Source organism: Oncorhynchus mykiss, chromosome 13 (assembly GCF_013265735.2).
Source record: "Oncorhynchus mykiss isolate Arlee chromosome 13, USDA_OmykA_1.1, whole genome shotgun sequence".
NCBI classification, from domain to species: domain Eukaryota; kingdom Metazoa; phylum Chordata; class Actinopteri; order Salmoniformes; family Salmonidae; genus Oncorhynchus; species Oncorhynchus mykiss.
This window is the reverse complement of record NC_048577.1, coordinates 40,306,563-40,322,222: the sequence shown is the minus strand read 5'-3', so window position 1 is coordinate 40,322,222 and position 15,660 is coordinate 40,306,563. Positions and strand designations below refer to the sequence as shown.

Genomic DNA, 15,660 nt, shown 5'->3' with positions numbered 1-15,660 from the left:
TGCCTAGCTAGAACACATGAGCATGAGTGTCAGGGTTGAGGGTTTGGGCTGATTGATTGCAGGTTATAAAACATTGAGATTACAAGCCCGTAGCCTAGTGTTATTCATTATTGAGAGAGGTCTGCGTAGTTGGCACAGTTTGACCCTGTCTGTCAGTCCAGGAAGGAGGTGTATCGCCTTCCACCTGGTTTTAGATGTTATCTCAGAGGCCAAGCCATGGATCTGACACTGTAGGAATACTATCTCAGAGGGAATAGACTTGCTAGCCAGTGGACTCTGTAAATCCAGACACTTGTATTTATTATAATGATAAAGATTGTACTACCACGGGGAGCAGGCTGATACAATTCAGTAACTTTGGCTCTTGGTTTTCACAGATTAATCTCATCTATACCTACTATCTTCCCATTCCTGCTGCTCTGCTCTCCATCCCCTGCTAGGCTCTCTGCAGCGCAGCGCACATGGTGGGAAAGCCAGAGGGAAATCCCTGTAGGCCTCTGACTTCTCTTTGAAGGCCATGAAGGCTGTGCGGCACGCAGGCAGCTGCCAAGAAGAGTCTACGGAAAGGCAATCCTCTGGCTGTGTTGGGTCACATCATCTTCAACACACACACATGGATGCATGCACGCACACGCACATGCACGCACAATCAGATCACACACACACACACACACACACACATGACCACGCACTCACACAGGGATGGGCAAAAGTGACACACAGATCACTGTAAAGTACCTCAGCTGGATTGCTGCTGTCACATTTATATTTATTGCAAATGATGATAATGAGATACTGAACCCAATGCCTGGACATAAAATCAGTCAATGCAATACTACTACTGGGGAGAAAGATGGCCACACACACTCCTGATCATTAAATACACACCACTGTGTATTTAATCTGCCAAATATTTGAGTGTAAGAATTGAAGTGAGCCACTGTTCTTTATTCGACATTTCTCTTCTATTCTATTACTTTCTTCATAGAACAAACCACAGAGGAGCAGTAGATGGCGCTGCAGTGCGTTAGCTGGAGTGAGTCACTTCGAATTCCTTAACTGATGTTGTTAGAAGCCAATTACATGCCATTTTCAAGAATGTTCTGTTCCTAACCCTGGCAATGCCTTTATTTTATTTTTTTATTCAAAATGACTGATCCCTAAAGGAAAGGAAACTTCAGCCATGTGTCACCATTTTCATTTTGGTAATTTAGCATTTTTTTCTTCGAACCCAACCTCTATGATGATGTTTGGGTTTAACTTGATCGTGAAAAGGCATTAAGGAAAGTATATTATCAATTAAAAATAAACACATATTGGATTATAAGAAGCCCTTTAAAGTAAATTGAAAGTAAATGTTCAATCCCCCATTGATGATTTACACCACAGTGGTAGAGGGGGAGAATATTTATACGGGGTGAGACAACCTTGAGGTGTTATCTGGGTTTACCTGTGACAGTACGAGAGGGAGCAAGGAGAGGACACTGTCTGGCAGTGCTGCTGTACAACTCAATAGGTCATGGCCCCGCTTTCCAAACTGGAACACAAAGAAAATATATTTTTTGCAATGAATGCCCTTCCCAATCACATTTTGTGGTAGAGGCACAGTGGCTGTGAAATGAGACTACCATCACTTCAACAATGAGAACAAATATTCTCTAAAAAAGGAAATGATAGATTAACATGTAAACCAGATTGAGACTTGTTTGTCCGCTTGAAAGTTTGCATCTCATTGAAGTGGGTTGCCGTGGTGACGCTAATTGGTGAGCAGAGTGCAGTGTTGGTTGGGGCTAAACAATAACAGGACAGGTATTTATAGATCAGTGGCTCTTCACTGGAGTGGCAGCCTTAAGATATGGAAAACAGGCACACTGAAGCAATAGGGTCCAGTCGTGACTTCATCTCCCAGAGCAGTCATCCCTCAGGGTCTCTATGCTGCCCCCTACTGATATGCAGTAGCAGTGTGTGGGTAAAATCACTGGGGAAGCCATATTTGCGCATTGGGACGGTGATATATAGGCCTAAAGGCAGAGACAATAAGAAGACACAGTGGCAGAATAAATTCAACCACACCTTTGTTTATCACAAAACTGTTTCCGACATTTTCGAACCACTAAACAACTATTGATTTAGAACCACAGACAGTTACCGCAAGGCGCAAAGAAAACAGGAGCTGCCTCCACTACTCCAGCACCATTTCAACTTCAACATTTCAACATCATCGAGCATCCTGACCGGTTGCATCACCACCTGGTATGGCAACTGCTTATCATCTGACCGTAAGGCGCTACAGAGGGTAGTGGGAACGGCCCAATACATCACTGGGGCCAAGCTTCCTTACATCCAGGACCTATATAATAAGCGGTGTCAGAGGAAAGCCCATAAAATTGTCAGAGACTCCAGTCACCCAAATCATAGACTGTTTTCTCTGCTGTCGCACGGCAAGCGGTACCGGAGCGCCAAGTCTAGGACCAAAAGGCTCCTTAACAGCTTCTACACCCAAGCCATAAGACTGCTGAACAATTAATAAAATCGCCACAAGACAATTTACATTGACCCCCTCCCTTTTGTACACTGCTGCTACTCGCTGTTTGTTATCTATGCATAGTCACTTCGCCACCACCTGTATGTACAGATTACCTCAACTAGCCTGTACCCCCGCACACTGACTCGGTACCGGTGTCCCCTGTATATATCCTCGTTACTGTTATTCTTATTGTGTTACTTTTTATTATTACTTTTTATTTTAGTTTACTTGGTAAATATTATCTTAACTCTTCTTGAACGGCATTGTTAGTTAAGGGCTTGTAAGTAAGCATTTCACGGTAATGCCTACACTTGTTGTAATAGGCGCATGTTGACAAATACAGTTTGATTGATTTGATCATCAAATCACCTCTGCTTAGTTTAATACAGTGACAACTAAAAGATACCAAAACCTATTTAGTCCAATCAACGTAGGCTAAATAGGATGTGGATATCCATGGTTCTGATTTCTGTGTAGGTGTGTTTGTTCGTGCAAGTAGAAAAACATGTTGACTCACCCTACTTGTAGAGAAACATCAATGCCATCCTCCTCTCTTTCATGTTGATGAAACTATCACTCTGTCATACAGTACACACTTTATTTTTTGTTGTCCTAGGCTACCTGGCTAAAATGCTTGCTTGCTAGCCTAACCTCTAGTCATGGCCAACGTTAGGTAGTTAATATTAGCCTTCGACATCTAGCTACCGTACATATTGAACTTCCATCGGATCAGAATTGCCATTATAATCAAGGCTTCACTTGGCATCCATGAATACACGCCACTGCTGAAAAGAGTGGGCATTTAGAAAGGAACCATATAAGGAGAAGTGGGGGTTTCAAAAGGAACCATATAAGGAGAAGTGGGGGTTTCAAAAGGTACCATATAAGGAGAAGTGGTTTCAAAAAGGTAAGGAGAAGGAGAAGTGGGGGTTTCTAAATCAAATCAAATCCAATTTTATTTGTCACTTACACATGGTTAGCAGATGTTAATGCGAGTGTAGCGAAAAGCTTGTGCTTCTAGTTCCGACAATGCAGTAACAACCAACGAGTAAACTAACGTAACAATTTCACAACAGCTAAAGGGATGAAGAATATGTACATAAAGATATATGAATGAGTGATGGTACAGAACGGCATAGGCAAGATGCAGTAGATGGTATTGAGTACAGTATATACATATGAGATGAGTAATGTAGGGTATGTAAACATTATATTAAGTGGCATTGATATACATGTATTACATAAAGATGGCAAGATGCAGTAGATGGTTTCGAGTACAGTATATACATATGAGATAATATAATGTTTACATACGCTACATTAATTATCTCATATGTATATACTGTACTCGATACCATCTACTGCATCTTGCCATCTTTATGTAATACATGTATATCTAGCCACTTTAAACCATGCCACTTAATATAATGTTTACATACGCTACATTAATTAAGTGGCATTGTTTAAAGTGGCTAGTGATACATTTTTTTGAGATTGAAAAACAGCTTCTGTCTCTCGGTCCCTGCTTTGATGCACCTGTACTGACCTCGCCTTCTGGATGATAGCGGGGTGAACAGGCAGTGGCTCGGGTGGTTGTTGTCCTTGATGATCTTTATGGCCTTCCTGTGACATTGGGTGGGGTAGGTGTCCTGGAGGGCAGGTAGTTTGCCCCCAGTGATGCGTTGTGCAGACCTCACTACCCTCTGGAGAGCCTTACAGTTGTGGGTGGAGCAGCTGCCGTACCAGGCGGTGATACAGCCCGACAGGATGCTCTCGATTGTGGATTGTAAAAGTTTGTGAGTGCTTTTGGTGACAAGCCAAATTTCTTCAGCCTCCTGAGGTTGAAGAGGCACTGCTGCGCCTTCTTCACCACGCTGTCTGTGTGGGTGGATCAATTCAGTTTGTCCGTGATGTGTACGCCGAGGAACTTAAAACTTTCTACCCTCTCCACTACTGTCCCGTCGATGTGGATAGGGGGGTGCTCCCTCTGCTGTTTCCTGAAGTCCAAGATCATCTCCTTTGTTTTGTTGACATTGAGTGTGAGGTTATTTTCCTGACACCACACTCCGAGGGCCCTCACCTCCTCCCTGTAGGCCGTCTCGTCGTTGTTGGAACTCAAGCCTACCACTGTAGTGTCGTCTGCAAACTTGATGATTGAGTTGGAGGCATGCATGGCCACGCAGTCGTGGGTGAACAGGGAGTACAGGAGAGGGCTCAGAACGCACCCTTGTGGGGCCCCAGTGTTGAAGATCAGCGGGGTGGAGATGTTGTTACCTACCCTCACCACCTGGGGGCAGCCTGTCAGGAAGTCCAGAAACCCAGTTGCACAGGGCGCGGTCGAGACACAGGGTCTTGAGCTTGATGACGAGTTTGGAGGGTACTATGGTGTTAAATGAGGAGCTGTAGTCGATGAACAGCATTCTCACATAGGTATTCCTCTTGTCCAGATGGGTTAGGGCCGTGTGCAGTGTGGTTGCGATTGCGTCATCTGTGGACCTATTGGGGCAGTAAGCAAATTGGAGTGGGTCTAGGGTGTTAGGTAGGGCGGAGGTGATATGGTCCTTGACTAGTCTCTCAAAGCTCTTCATGATGACGGAAGTGAGTGCCAAGGGGCGGTAGTCGTTTAGCTCAGTTACCTTAGCTTTCTTGGGAACAGGAACAATGGTGGCCCTCTTGAAGCATGTGGGAACAGCAGACTGGGATAAGGATTGATTGAATATGTCCGTAAACACACCAGCCAGCTGGTCTGCGCATGCTCTGAGGATGGTAGCACAATCGATATGCTGATAGAATTTAGGGAGTCTTGTTTTCAGATTAGCCTTGTTAAAATCCCCAGCTACAATGAATGCAGCCTCAGGATATGTGGTTTCCAGTTTACATAGAGTCAAATAAAGTTTGTTCAGGGCCATTGATGTGTCTGCTTGGGGGGGGAATATATGCGGCTGTGATTATATTAGAAGAGAATTCTCTTGGTAGATAATGCGGTCGACATTTGATTGTGAGGAATTCTAAGTCAGGTCAACAGCAGGACTTGAGTTCCTGTATGTTGTTATGATCACACCACGTCTCGTTAATCATAAGGCAAACTGCGCGATGCGTGAAGAAACCAGCTGGCTGTACCGACTCGATAGCGTGTCTCGAGTGAGCCATGTTTCCGTGAAGCAAAGAATGTTACAGTCTCTGATATCTCTCTGGAATGCTACCCTTGCTCGGATTTTATCAACCTTGTTGTCAAGAGACTGGACATTGGCGAGTAGTATGCTAGGGAGCGGTGCGCGATGTGCCCGTCTCCGGAGCCTGACCAGAAGACCGCTTCGTCTGCCCCTTTTACGGCGTCGTTGTTTTGGTTCGCTGGCTGGGATCCGATCCATTGTCCTGGGTGGTGGGCAAAACACAGGATCCGCTTCGGGAAAGTCGTATTCCTGGTCGTAATGATGGTGAGTTGACGTTGCTTTATGTCCAGTAGTTCCTCCCGACTGTATGTAATAAAACCTAAGATTACCTGGGGTACCAATGTAATAAATTACATGTAAAAAAACAAAATACTGCATAGTTTCCTAGGAACGCGAAGCGAGGCGGCCATCTCTGTCGGCGCCGGAAGGAACCATATAAGGAGAAGTGGGGGTTTCTAATGGAACCATATAAGGAGAAACCCGGCCAATTGTGCACCGCCCTACAGTACTCACAATCACGCCCAGTTGTGATACAGCCTGGATTCGAACCAGGGTGTCTGTAGTGTCGCCTCTAGCACTGAAATGCACTACCTTAGACCGCTGCGCCACTCGGGAGCCCAGCACTAGAAGCGCTGGAATTCCATAACTACCAGAACTGCCATGACTTGATATTTCAATTATTATTATTATTTCAAATTTTCAATAATAAATAATACATTGTAAAATGTATGAATTTTGTTACAAGTTAAGGTAGCTATGTGCCAATTCAATGGAGCCAGATGAATAAAAATATATGCCATTTAACAGACGCTTTTATCCAAAGCGACTTAGTCCTGCGTGCATACTTTTTACATATGGGCGGCTCCAGGAATCAAACCCACAACTCTGACGATGAAAGCGCCATGCTCTACCAACTAAATCACACAGATTACATTTATTCTTAAACTAAATTGCCCTTTTAATCAAGACAATTTCGTTTCATGAAGGTGCAATAATCTGTACTATGAGCGTTAGTTAATTTATGTTCCTGTAATCAGCATACCCAGGGTGCGTGTCTGTCCCACTGAGTAACTTGATGCCTAGTTATGACATTACGTACGAGCACATGACAATATTCCTCTTCCCATAGATGCCTGAGGCAGATGATTTTCCTTCTGTAAATTACGACCAAGAGGTAGATCGGGTGTAAACATGTCTAGACAATGGGCTGCCTGTATGACTCAAGAGCTGACCTCTTCCTGACACAACAACTCTGCTATCTCAGCAGGGGTTTGATTCTGTGTAACCCACAAGGCCTACTGGCAGTGGATTGGTTTCACAATAGTGTAGAAATCAATACTTGTCCCCTATAGATTCTTCAAAATACACATGATGCCAACACTAAATCTTTGTCCCTTTGAACTGACACAGCATATCTATTTCATAGGTTCCTTGTGTACCACAAGGTTAAACCCCTAGTGAGCATGAGGCCACCTCTGTTGGGGCCGAGGCGACAGCTCAAAGCCTGCATCGCCCGAGTTCACTTGCAGTCCACTGAATTGGCATGCACCGTGTCACCACCTAGGGCAGGAAGTGAGCCACATAGTGCACATGACTAAGCACTGAGTGTCAACGTAGTAAGAATTCCACCCTATCCTGGGGGTTAAAAGTGTCCTCATGGATCCATGGTCTATTGTGTTTGTCCTCGTGGTTTGTGTAGATGCAATTTGATGCTAAGTAGCTGAGCCATGTCAAATCCGATTACAATGCAGACTCATTTGAGACTTGTTGGGACACATCTGTAGAAAAAAACTAACAGACATGGGAGGCAAAGCCTGTGATCTGCTTGTTATCTGGATCATTCATGAGAAGACACAGACAGTGGTGAGATAAAAAAAAAATCATTATGTCCCTTCAGGAAATAGTAATACTTAAAAGCAGTTGAGCACAACAGGAGTTAGAACAGTAGAAGTTGAAATTGAAAAACCCACAGTGGTGACGGAAAGAGGATTGTGGGGAATGGGAAAAAACTAGAATGTATGTGGAATAGAGAAAAAAATGGTATGTTACCACATTAAACATTTATAACTTTGAACCTCAATAAACACTCACTGACTCACCACCAGTAAGCCAGAGGAGGTCAACTGTATGTCTAAAAATAGCTGATAGTACTCGCCAAAAAAAGCTGGAAAAAAATACAGGAAAAAAAGCCTCCTTTTCCATGTGTGCTTAGGCCATATGGGTCTCACCACACTCAGAACTGCACAAAAGAAAACAGTGTGAGACTGACTACTGCAGCACTGCAGAAAGAGGAGGGGGACTTCCTCATCCTTAACTCTTCTTCTTCCCCGCCCCCCAAAATTCCCCCATTTCAAACACCGTAAATTTCCCATAAGTCTAATAAATTCTCCAGTGGCCATGACTGAGAACTTCACACATGGCGTCTGACCCTCCCAGGGCCCAGGCAGCGGAGCGGGCCGCTGCACTCAGCATTGGGTCAGTGGAGGAGGGGGCGGCTGGACCAGCCGACCGCAGACAGAAATAGCCTTCCGCTTGGCCGTTGGCATGTTGGGACTCATGGCGTGGGCCTGGGAGGAGGGAGGGAGTATCTGTTTTGGTCTACAATCACAGTTGGGGAGTACTGCTCTGCTTTCCAGATGGCACGTTTCCATTCAAACAATGTTACTGGGAGAGTTTGAGGTCTTAATTTAGTCCAACTAAAATAACCTATGAGGCAGATACTACTGCAATGGCACAGATATACTACACAACACAATGACCTGTGGTCCAATATTACCAAATGGGGATGTAGCCTATACTTCTTGATATTTTACTCTTTCAAATTCTAGTATATACATTTCCTTCTGAAAGGATTCATATTTCATACTTATTCCACATTTTGTTGTGTTACAGCCTGAATTAAAATGGGATTAAATCTTCTTTTTTTTTTTACTCATCCTCTACACACAACACCCCATAATGACAAAGTGAAAACGTGTTTTTAGAAATGTTTGCAAATTTATTGAAAATGAAATACAGAATTATCTCATTTATATAAGTATTCACATCCCTGAGTCAATACATGTTTGAACACCCTTTGGCAGTGATTACAGCTGTGATTTTTTTCTGGGTAAGAACTGGATTGTACAATATTTGCCCATTATTCTTTTTAAACTCTTCAAGCTCTGTCAAGTTGGTTGTTGATCATTGCTAAACAGCCATTTTAAAGTCTTAGCACAGATTTGAATGCCGATTTCAGTCAAAACTGTAACAAGGCCACTCAGGAATATTCAATGTCATTTTTGTATGCAGCTCCGGTGCACATTTGGCCTTGAGTTTTAGGTTATTGTCCTACTGAAAGGTCAATTTGTCTCCCAGTGTCTGTTGACAGCAGACTGAACCAGATTTTGCATGTGCTTAGCTCTATTCTGTTTCTTTTTATAAAAAAAAACAAGCTTTGCCGACGACAAGCATATCCATAACATGATGCAGCCACAACCATGCTTGAAAATATGAAGAGTGGTACTCAGTGATGTGTTGTGTTGTATTTGCCACAAACATAATGCTTTGCATTTAAGTTTATTTCCTTGCAACATTTTTCGCAGTATTACTTTAGTGCCATGTTGCAAACAGGATGCATGTTTTAGAATATTTTATTCTGTACGGGCTTCCTTCTTTTCACTCTGTCAATTAGCTTAGTATTGTGGAGTAACTACAATGTTGTTGATCCATCCTCAGTTTTCTCCTATCACAGCCATTAAACTTGAACTCTTTTAAAGTCACCATTGGCCTCATGGTGAAATCCCTGAACGGTTACCTTCCTCTGGGTGTGTAGTGACTGGGTGTATTGATACATCATCCAAAGTGTAATAATAACTTCACCATGCTCAAAGGGATATGCAATGTCTATTTTCTTTGTTTTACCCATCTACCAATAGCTGACCTTCTTTGCCCAGGCATTGGAAAACTTCCTTGGTCTTTGTGGTTGAATCTGTTTTTGAAATTGATTGCTCGACAGGGACCTTACAGATCATTTTATGTGTGGGGTACAGAGATGAGGTAGTCATTCAAAAATCAAAACTATTATTGCACACAGAGTGGGTCCATGCAACATTTGTATTCCTGAACTTATTTAGGCTTGCCATAACAAAGGGGTTGATTATTTATTGACTCAAGACATTTCAGATTTTTATCTTTAATGACTTAGTAAACATTTCTAAAAACAATTCTAATTTGACATTATGAGGTATTGTGTGTAGGCCAAAGAAACAAAATATAATTGTAATACACTTTAAATTCTGGCTGTAACTATACATCAGCAAGGGCATTGAAGATGAAACGTGGCTGGGTCTTTCAGCATGACAATGATCCCAAACACACCGCCCGGGCAACAAAGGAGTGGCTTCGTAAGAAGCATTTCAAGGTCCTGGAGTGGCCTAGCCAGTTTCCAGATCTCAACCCCATAGAAATCTTTGGAGGGAGTTGAAAGTCCGTGTTGCCCAGCAACAGCCCCAAAACATCACTGCTCTAGAGGAGATCTGCATGGAGGAATGGGCCAAAATACCAGCAACAGTGTGTGAAAACCTTGTGAAGACTTACAGAAAACGTTTGACCACTGTCATTGCCAACAAAGGGTATATAACAAAGTATTGAGATAAACTTTTGTTATTGACCAAATACTTATTTCCCACCATAATTTGCAAATAAATTCATTAAAAATCCTACAATGTGATTTTCTGGATTTTTTTTCTCATTTTGTCTGTCATAGTTGAAGTGTACCTATGATGCAAATTACAGGCCTCTCTCATATTTTTAAGTGGGAGAACTTGCACAATTGGTGGCTGACTAAATACTTTTTTGCCACACTATATATACACTACATGACCAAAAGTATGTGGACACCTGCTCGTCGAACATCTCATTCCAAAATCATTAATATGGAGTTGGTCTCCCCTTTGCTGCTATAACAGCCTCCACACTTCTGGGAAGGCTTTCCACTAGATGTTGGAACGTTGCTGCGGGGACTTCTATTCAGCCACAAGAGCAATAGTGAGGTCGGGCACTGATGTTGGGCGATTAGGCCTGGCTCGCAGTCAGTCGTTCCAATTCATCCCAAAGGTGTTCAATGGGGTTGAGGTCAGGGCTCTGTGCAGGCCAGTCAAGTTCTTCCACGCCGATCTCAAGAAACCATATCTTTATGGACCTCACTTTGTGCATGGGGCATTGTGATGCTGAAACTGGAAAATGCTTTCTCCAAATAGTTTGCACAAAGTTGGAAGCACAGAATCATCTAGAATGTTGTATTCTGTAGCGTTAAGATTTCCCTTTACTGGAACTAAGTGGCCTACCCCAAACCATGAAAAACAGCCCCAGACTATTATTCCTCCACCAAACTTCACAGTTGGCACTATGCATTGGGGCAGGTAGAGTTCTCCTGGTATCCACCAAACCCAGATTCGTCTGTCAGACTGCCAGATGGTGAAGAGTGATTCATCACATCAGAGAACGCGTTTCCACTACTCCAGAGCCCAATGCCAGCAAGCTTTACACCAGTCCAGCCGACGCTTGGCATTGCACATGGAGATCTTAGGCTTGTGTGTGGCTGTTCGGCCATGGAATCCCATTTCATGAAGCTCCCGACAAACAGTACTTGTGCTGACGTTGCTTCCAGAGGATGTTTGGAGTTCGGTAGATTATTTTTATGCACTACCCGCTTCAGCACTTGGCGGCCCCATTCTGTGAGCTTGTGTGGCCTACCACTGAGCCGTTGTTGCTCCTAGACGTTTCCACTTCACAATAACAGCACTTACAGTTGACCGGGGCAGCTCTAGAAGGGCTGAAATGTGACCAACTGACTTGTTGGAAAGGTGGCATCCTATAACGGTGCCACGTCGTTGAAAGTCACTTAGCTCTTCAGTAAGGCCATTCTACTGCCAATGTTTGTCTATGGAGATTGCATGGCTGTGTGCTTGATTTTATATACAGTGGGGAGAACAAGTATTTGATACACTGCCGATTTTGCAGGTTTTCCGGTGTTAGGTTTTCCGGTGTTTCCGGTGTTAGAGGTCTGTAATTTTTATCATATGTACACTTCAACTGTGCTAAAAAAATAAAAAACAGAAAATCACATTGTATGATTTTTAAGTAATTAATTTGCATGACATAAGTATTTGATCACCTACCAACCAGTAAGAATTCCGGCTCTCACAGACCTGTTAGTTTTTCTTTAAGAAGCCCTCCTGTTCTCCACTCATTACCTGTATTAACTGCACCAGTTTGAACTCGTTACCTGTATAAAAGACACCTGTCCACACACTCACTCAAACAGACTCCAACCTCTCCACAATGGCCAAGACCAGAGAGCTGTGTAAGGACATCAGCGATAAAATTGTAGACCTGCACAAGGCTGGGGTGGGCTACAGAACAATAGGCAAGCAGCTTGGTGAGAAGGCAACAACTGTTGGCGCAATTATTAGAAAATGGAAGAAGTTCCAGATGATGGTCAATCACCCTTTGTCTGGGGCTCCATGCAATATCTTACCTCGTGGGGCATCAATGATCATGAGGAAGGTGAGGGATCAGCCCAGAACTACATGGCAGGACCTGGTCAATGACCTGAAGAGAGCTGGGACCACAGTCTCAAAGAAAACCATTAGTAACACACTACGCTGTCATGGTTTAAAATCCTGCAGCGCATTCAAGGTCCCCCTGCTCAAGCCAGCGCATGTCCAGGCCCATCTGAAGTTTGCCAATGACCATCTGGATGATCCAGAGGAGGAATGGGAGAAGGTCATGTGGTCTGATGAGACAAAAATAGAGCTTTTTGGTCTAAACACCACTCACCGTGTTTGGAGGAAGAAGGATGAGTACAACCCCAAGAACACCATCCCAACCATGAAGCATGGAGATGGAAACATCATTCTTTGGGGATGCTTTTCTGCAAAGGGGACAGGACGACTGCACCGTATTGAGGGGAGGATGGATGGGGCCATGCATCGCGAGATCTTGGCCAGCAACCTCCTTCCCTCAGTAAGAGTATTGAAAATGGGTCGTGGCTGGGTCTTCCAGCATGACAACGACCCGAAACACACAGCCAGGGCAACTAAGGAGTGGCTCCGTAAGAAGCATCTCAAGGTCCTGGAGTGGCCTAGCCAGTCTCCAGACCTGAACCCAATAGAAAATCTTTGGAGGGAGCTGAAAGTCCGTATTGCCCAGCGACAGCCCCGAAACCTGAAGGATCTGGAGACGGTCTGTATGGAGGAGTGGGCCAAAATCCCTGCTGCAGTGTGTGCAAACCTGGTCAAGAACTACAGGAAACGTTTGATCTCTGTAATTACAAACAAAGGTTTCTGTACCAAATATTAAGTTCTGCTTTTCTGATGTATCAAATACTTATGTCATGCAATAAAATGCAAATTCATTACTTAAAAATCATACAATGTGATTTTCTGGATTTTTGATTTTTAGATTCCGTCTCTCACAGTCGAAGTGTACCTATGATAAAAATTACAGACCTCTACATGCTTTGTAAGTAGGAAAACCTGTAAATCGGCAGTGTATCAAATACTTGTTCTCCCTCAGGAATGGGTGTGGCTGAAATAGCCGAATCCAATCATTTGAAAGGGTGTCCAAGTACTTTTGTGTATATAAAGGGTATATATACATGTATATATATATATTTCAAACATGTAAAAGTAGCAATGGAGACAAGATGCTAGAGAAAAAAAAAATGTATAGTGTGAGGACAAAATGAAAATCTTTCTCTTGAAAGAAAGTTGTTTCTTAGAAGTCCAAAGAGGCCATGGAGATGGGCCTTAATGTGTTTGTTAGTGGACAGAGTGCTGCTGACCCTAAGTGTCCTTTGTGTAACACAATCACCAGCCTGCAATCCCGCTGACTCAGTGGGAAATGCGTTCGATTCACTGCTCATCACTAGCACTCACTGCCCTTAGATTGACATGCTGTTCATGTTACTGAAATTGATGCTGTGCCATGGAAATGTAATGCTGGGAATCAGGTCTAACTGCATAGGGAATCGGGATTATGTCAACTGGGAACATTCCACTGGAGGGTAGTACAGTGGGGCAAAAAAAGTATTTAGTCAGCCACCAATTGTGCAAGTTCTCCCACTTAAAAAGATGAGAGAGGCCTGTAATTTTCATCATAGGTACACTTCAACTATGACAGACAAAATGAAGAAAAGAAAATCCAGAAAATCACATTGTAGGATTTTTAATGAATTTATTTGCAAATTATGGTGGAAAATAAGTATTTGGTCAATAACAAAAGTTTATCTCAATACTTTGTTATATACCCTTTGTTAGCAATGATAGAGGTCAAACGTTTTCTGTAAGTCTTCACAAGGTTTTCACACACTGTTGCTGGTATTTTGGCCAATTCCTCCATGCGGATCTCCTCTAGAGCAGTGATGTTTTGGGGCTGTTGCTGGGCAACACATACTTTCAACTCCCTCCAAAGATTTTCTATGGGGTTGAGATCTGGAGACTGGCTAGGCCACTCCAGGACCTTGAAATGCTTCTTACGAAGCCACTCCTTCGTTGCCCGGGCAGTGTGTTGTTTGGATCATTGTCATGCTGAAAGACCCAGCCACGTTTCATCTTCAATGCCCTTGCTGATGGAAGGAGGTTTTCACTCAAAATCTCGCGATACATGGCTCCATTCATTCTTTCCTTTACACGGATCAGTCGTCCTGGTCCCTTTGCAGAAAAACAGCCCCAAAGCATGATGTTTCCACCCCCATGCTTCACAGTAGGTATGGTGTTATGTGGATGCAACTCAGCATTCTTTGTCCTCCAAACACGATGAGTTGAGTTTTTAGCAAAAAGTTATATTTTGGTTTCATCTGACCATATGACATTCTCCCAATCTTCTTCTGGATCATCCAAATGCTCTCTAGCAAACTTCAGACGGGCCTGGACATGTACTGGTTTAAGCAGGGGCACCCCCCTGGCACTGCAGGATTTGAGTCCCTGGCGGCATAGTGTGTTACTGATGGTAGGCTTTGTTACTTTGGTCCCAGCTCTCTGCAGGTCATTCACTAGGTCCCCCCATGTGGTTCTGGGATTTTTGCTCACCGTTCTTGTGATCATTTTGACCCCACGGGGTGAGATCTTGCGTGGAGCCCCAGATCGAGGGAGATTATCAGTGGTCTTGTATGTCTTCCATTTCCTAATAATTGCTCCCACTGTTGATTTCTTCAAACCAAGCTGCTTACCTATTGCAGATTCAGTCTTCCCAGCCTGGTGCAGGTCTACAATTTTGTTTCTGGTGTCCTTTGACAGCTCTTTGGTCTTGACCATAGTGGAGTTTGGAGTGTGACTGTTTGAGGTTGTGGACAGGTGTCTTTTATACTGATAACAAGTTCAAACAGGTGCCATTAATACAGGTAATGAGTGGAGGACAGAGGAGCCTCTTAAAGAAGAAGTTACAGGTCTGTGAGAGCCAGAAATCTTGTTTGTTTGTAGGTGACCAAATACTTATTTTCCACCATAATTTGCAAATAAATTCATTAAAAATCCTACAATGTGATTTTCTAGATTTTTTTTCTCATTTTGTCTGTCATAGTTGAAGTGTTCCTATGATGAAAATGACAGGCCTCTCTCATCTTTTTAAGTGGGAGAACTTGCACAATTGGTGGCTGACTAAATATATCTCATGAGGTGGGAACATGTTGTGCAAACAAATTCACTAGAACCAACATTCCACTCAACCCAAATGAGGAACAAATGTTTGCCATGACTATCTGAATCATGTTCACACAGAAAACATGTTGCTCTTGTAGTATTCATATTACATTCAAGTCTGTCCGCATGGGCCCAGCAAAGTGCTGTATACACTTACGATTCCCCAGAAAAGATTAGGAATAACATTTATTCATTGGAATAAATGGTAACAATAACAGCGTCAGAACAGTGTAACAGGCCTCCTGCCTGAATACGGACAGACAGCACAGTAGGACTG

The 15,660-nt window shown here is 43.3% G+C and overlaps 1 protein-coding gene across 2 annotated transcripts in view; it reads right to left on the bottom strand.

Moving 5' to 3' along the window:
* LOC110485173 (myocardin-related transcription factor B) overlaps nucleotides 1-15,660 on the bottom strand; it is a 45,496-nt gene that overhangs the window by 25,806 nt on the left and 4,030 nt on the right. Inside the window, exon 2 of one of the 2 annotated variants that reach the window (XM_036941046.1) lies at nucleotides 1,451-1,537. The exons of the other annotated variant lie outside the window; for it this stretch is intronic. The gene's annotated coding sequence lies outside the window, so the exon portion shown is untranslated. The remainder of the gene's footprint in view (nucleotides 1-1,450; nucleotides 1,538-15,660) is intronic. 2 annotated transcript variants of the gene reach the window in all.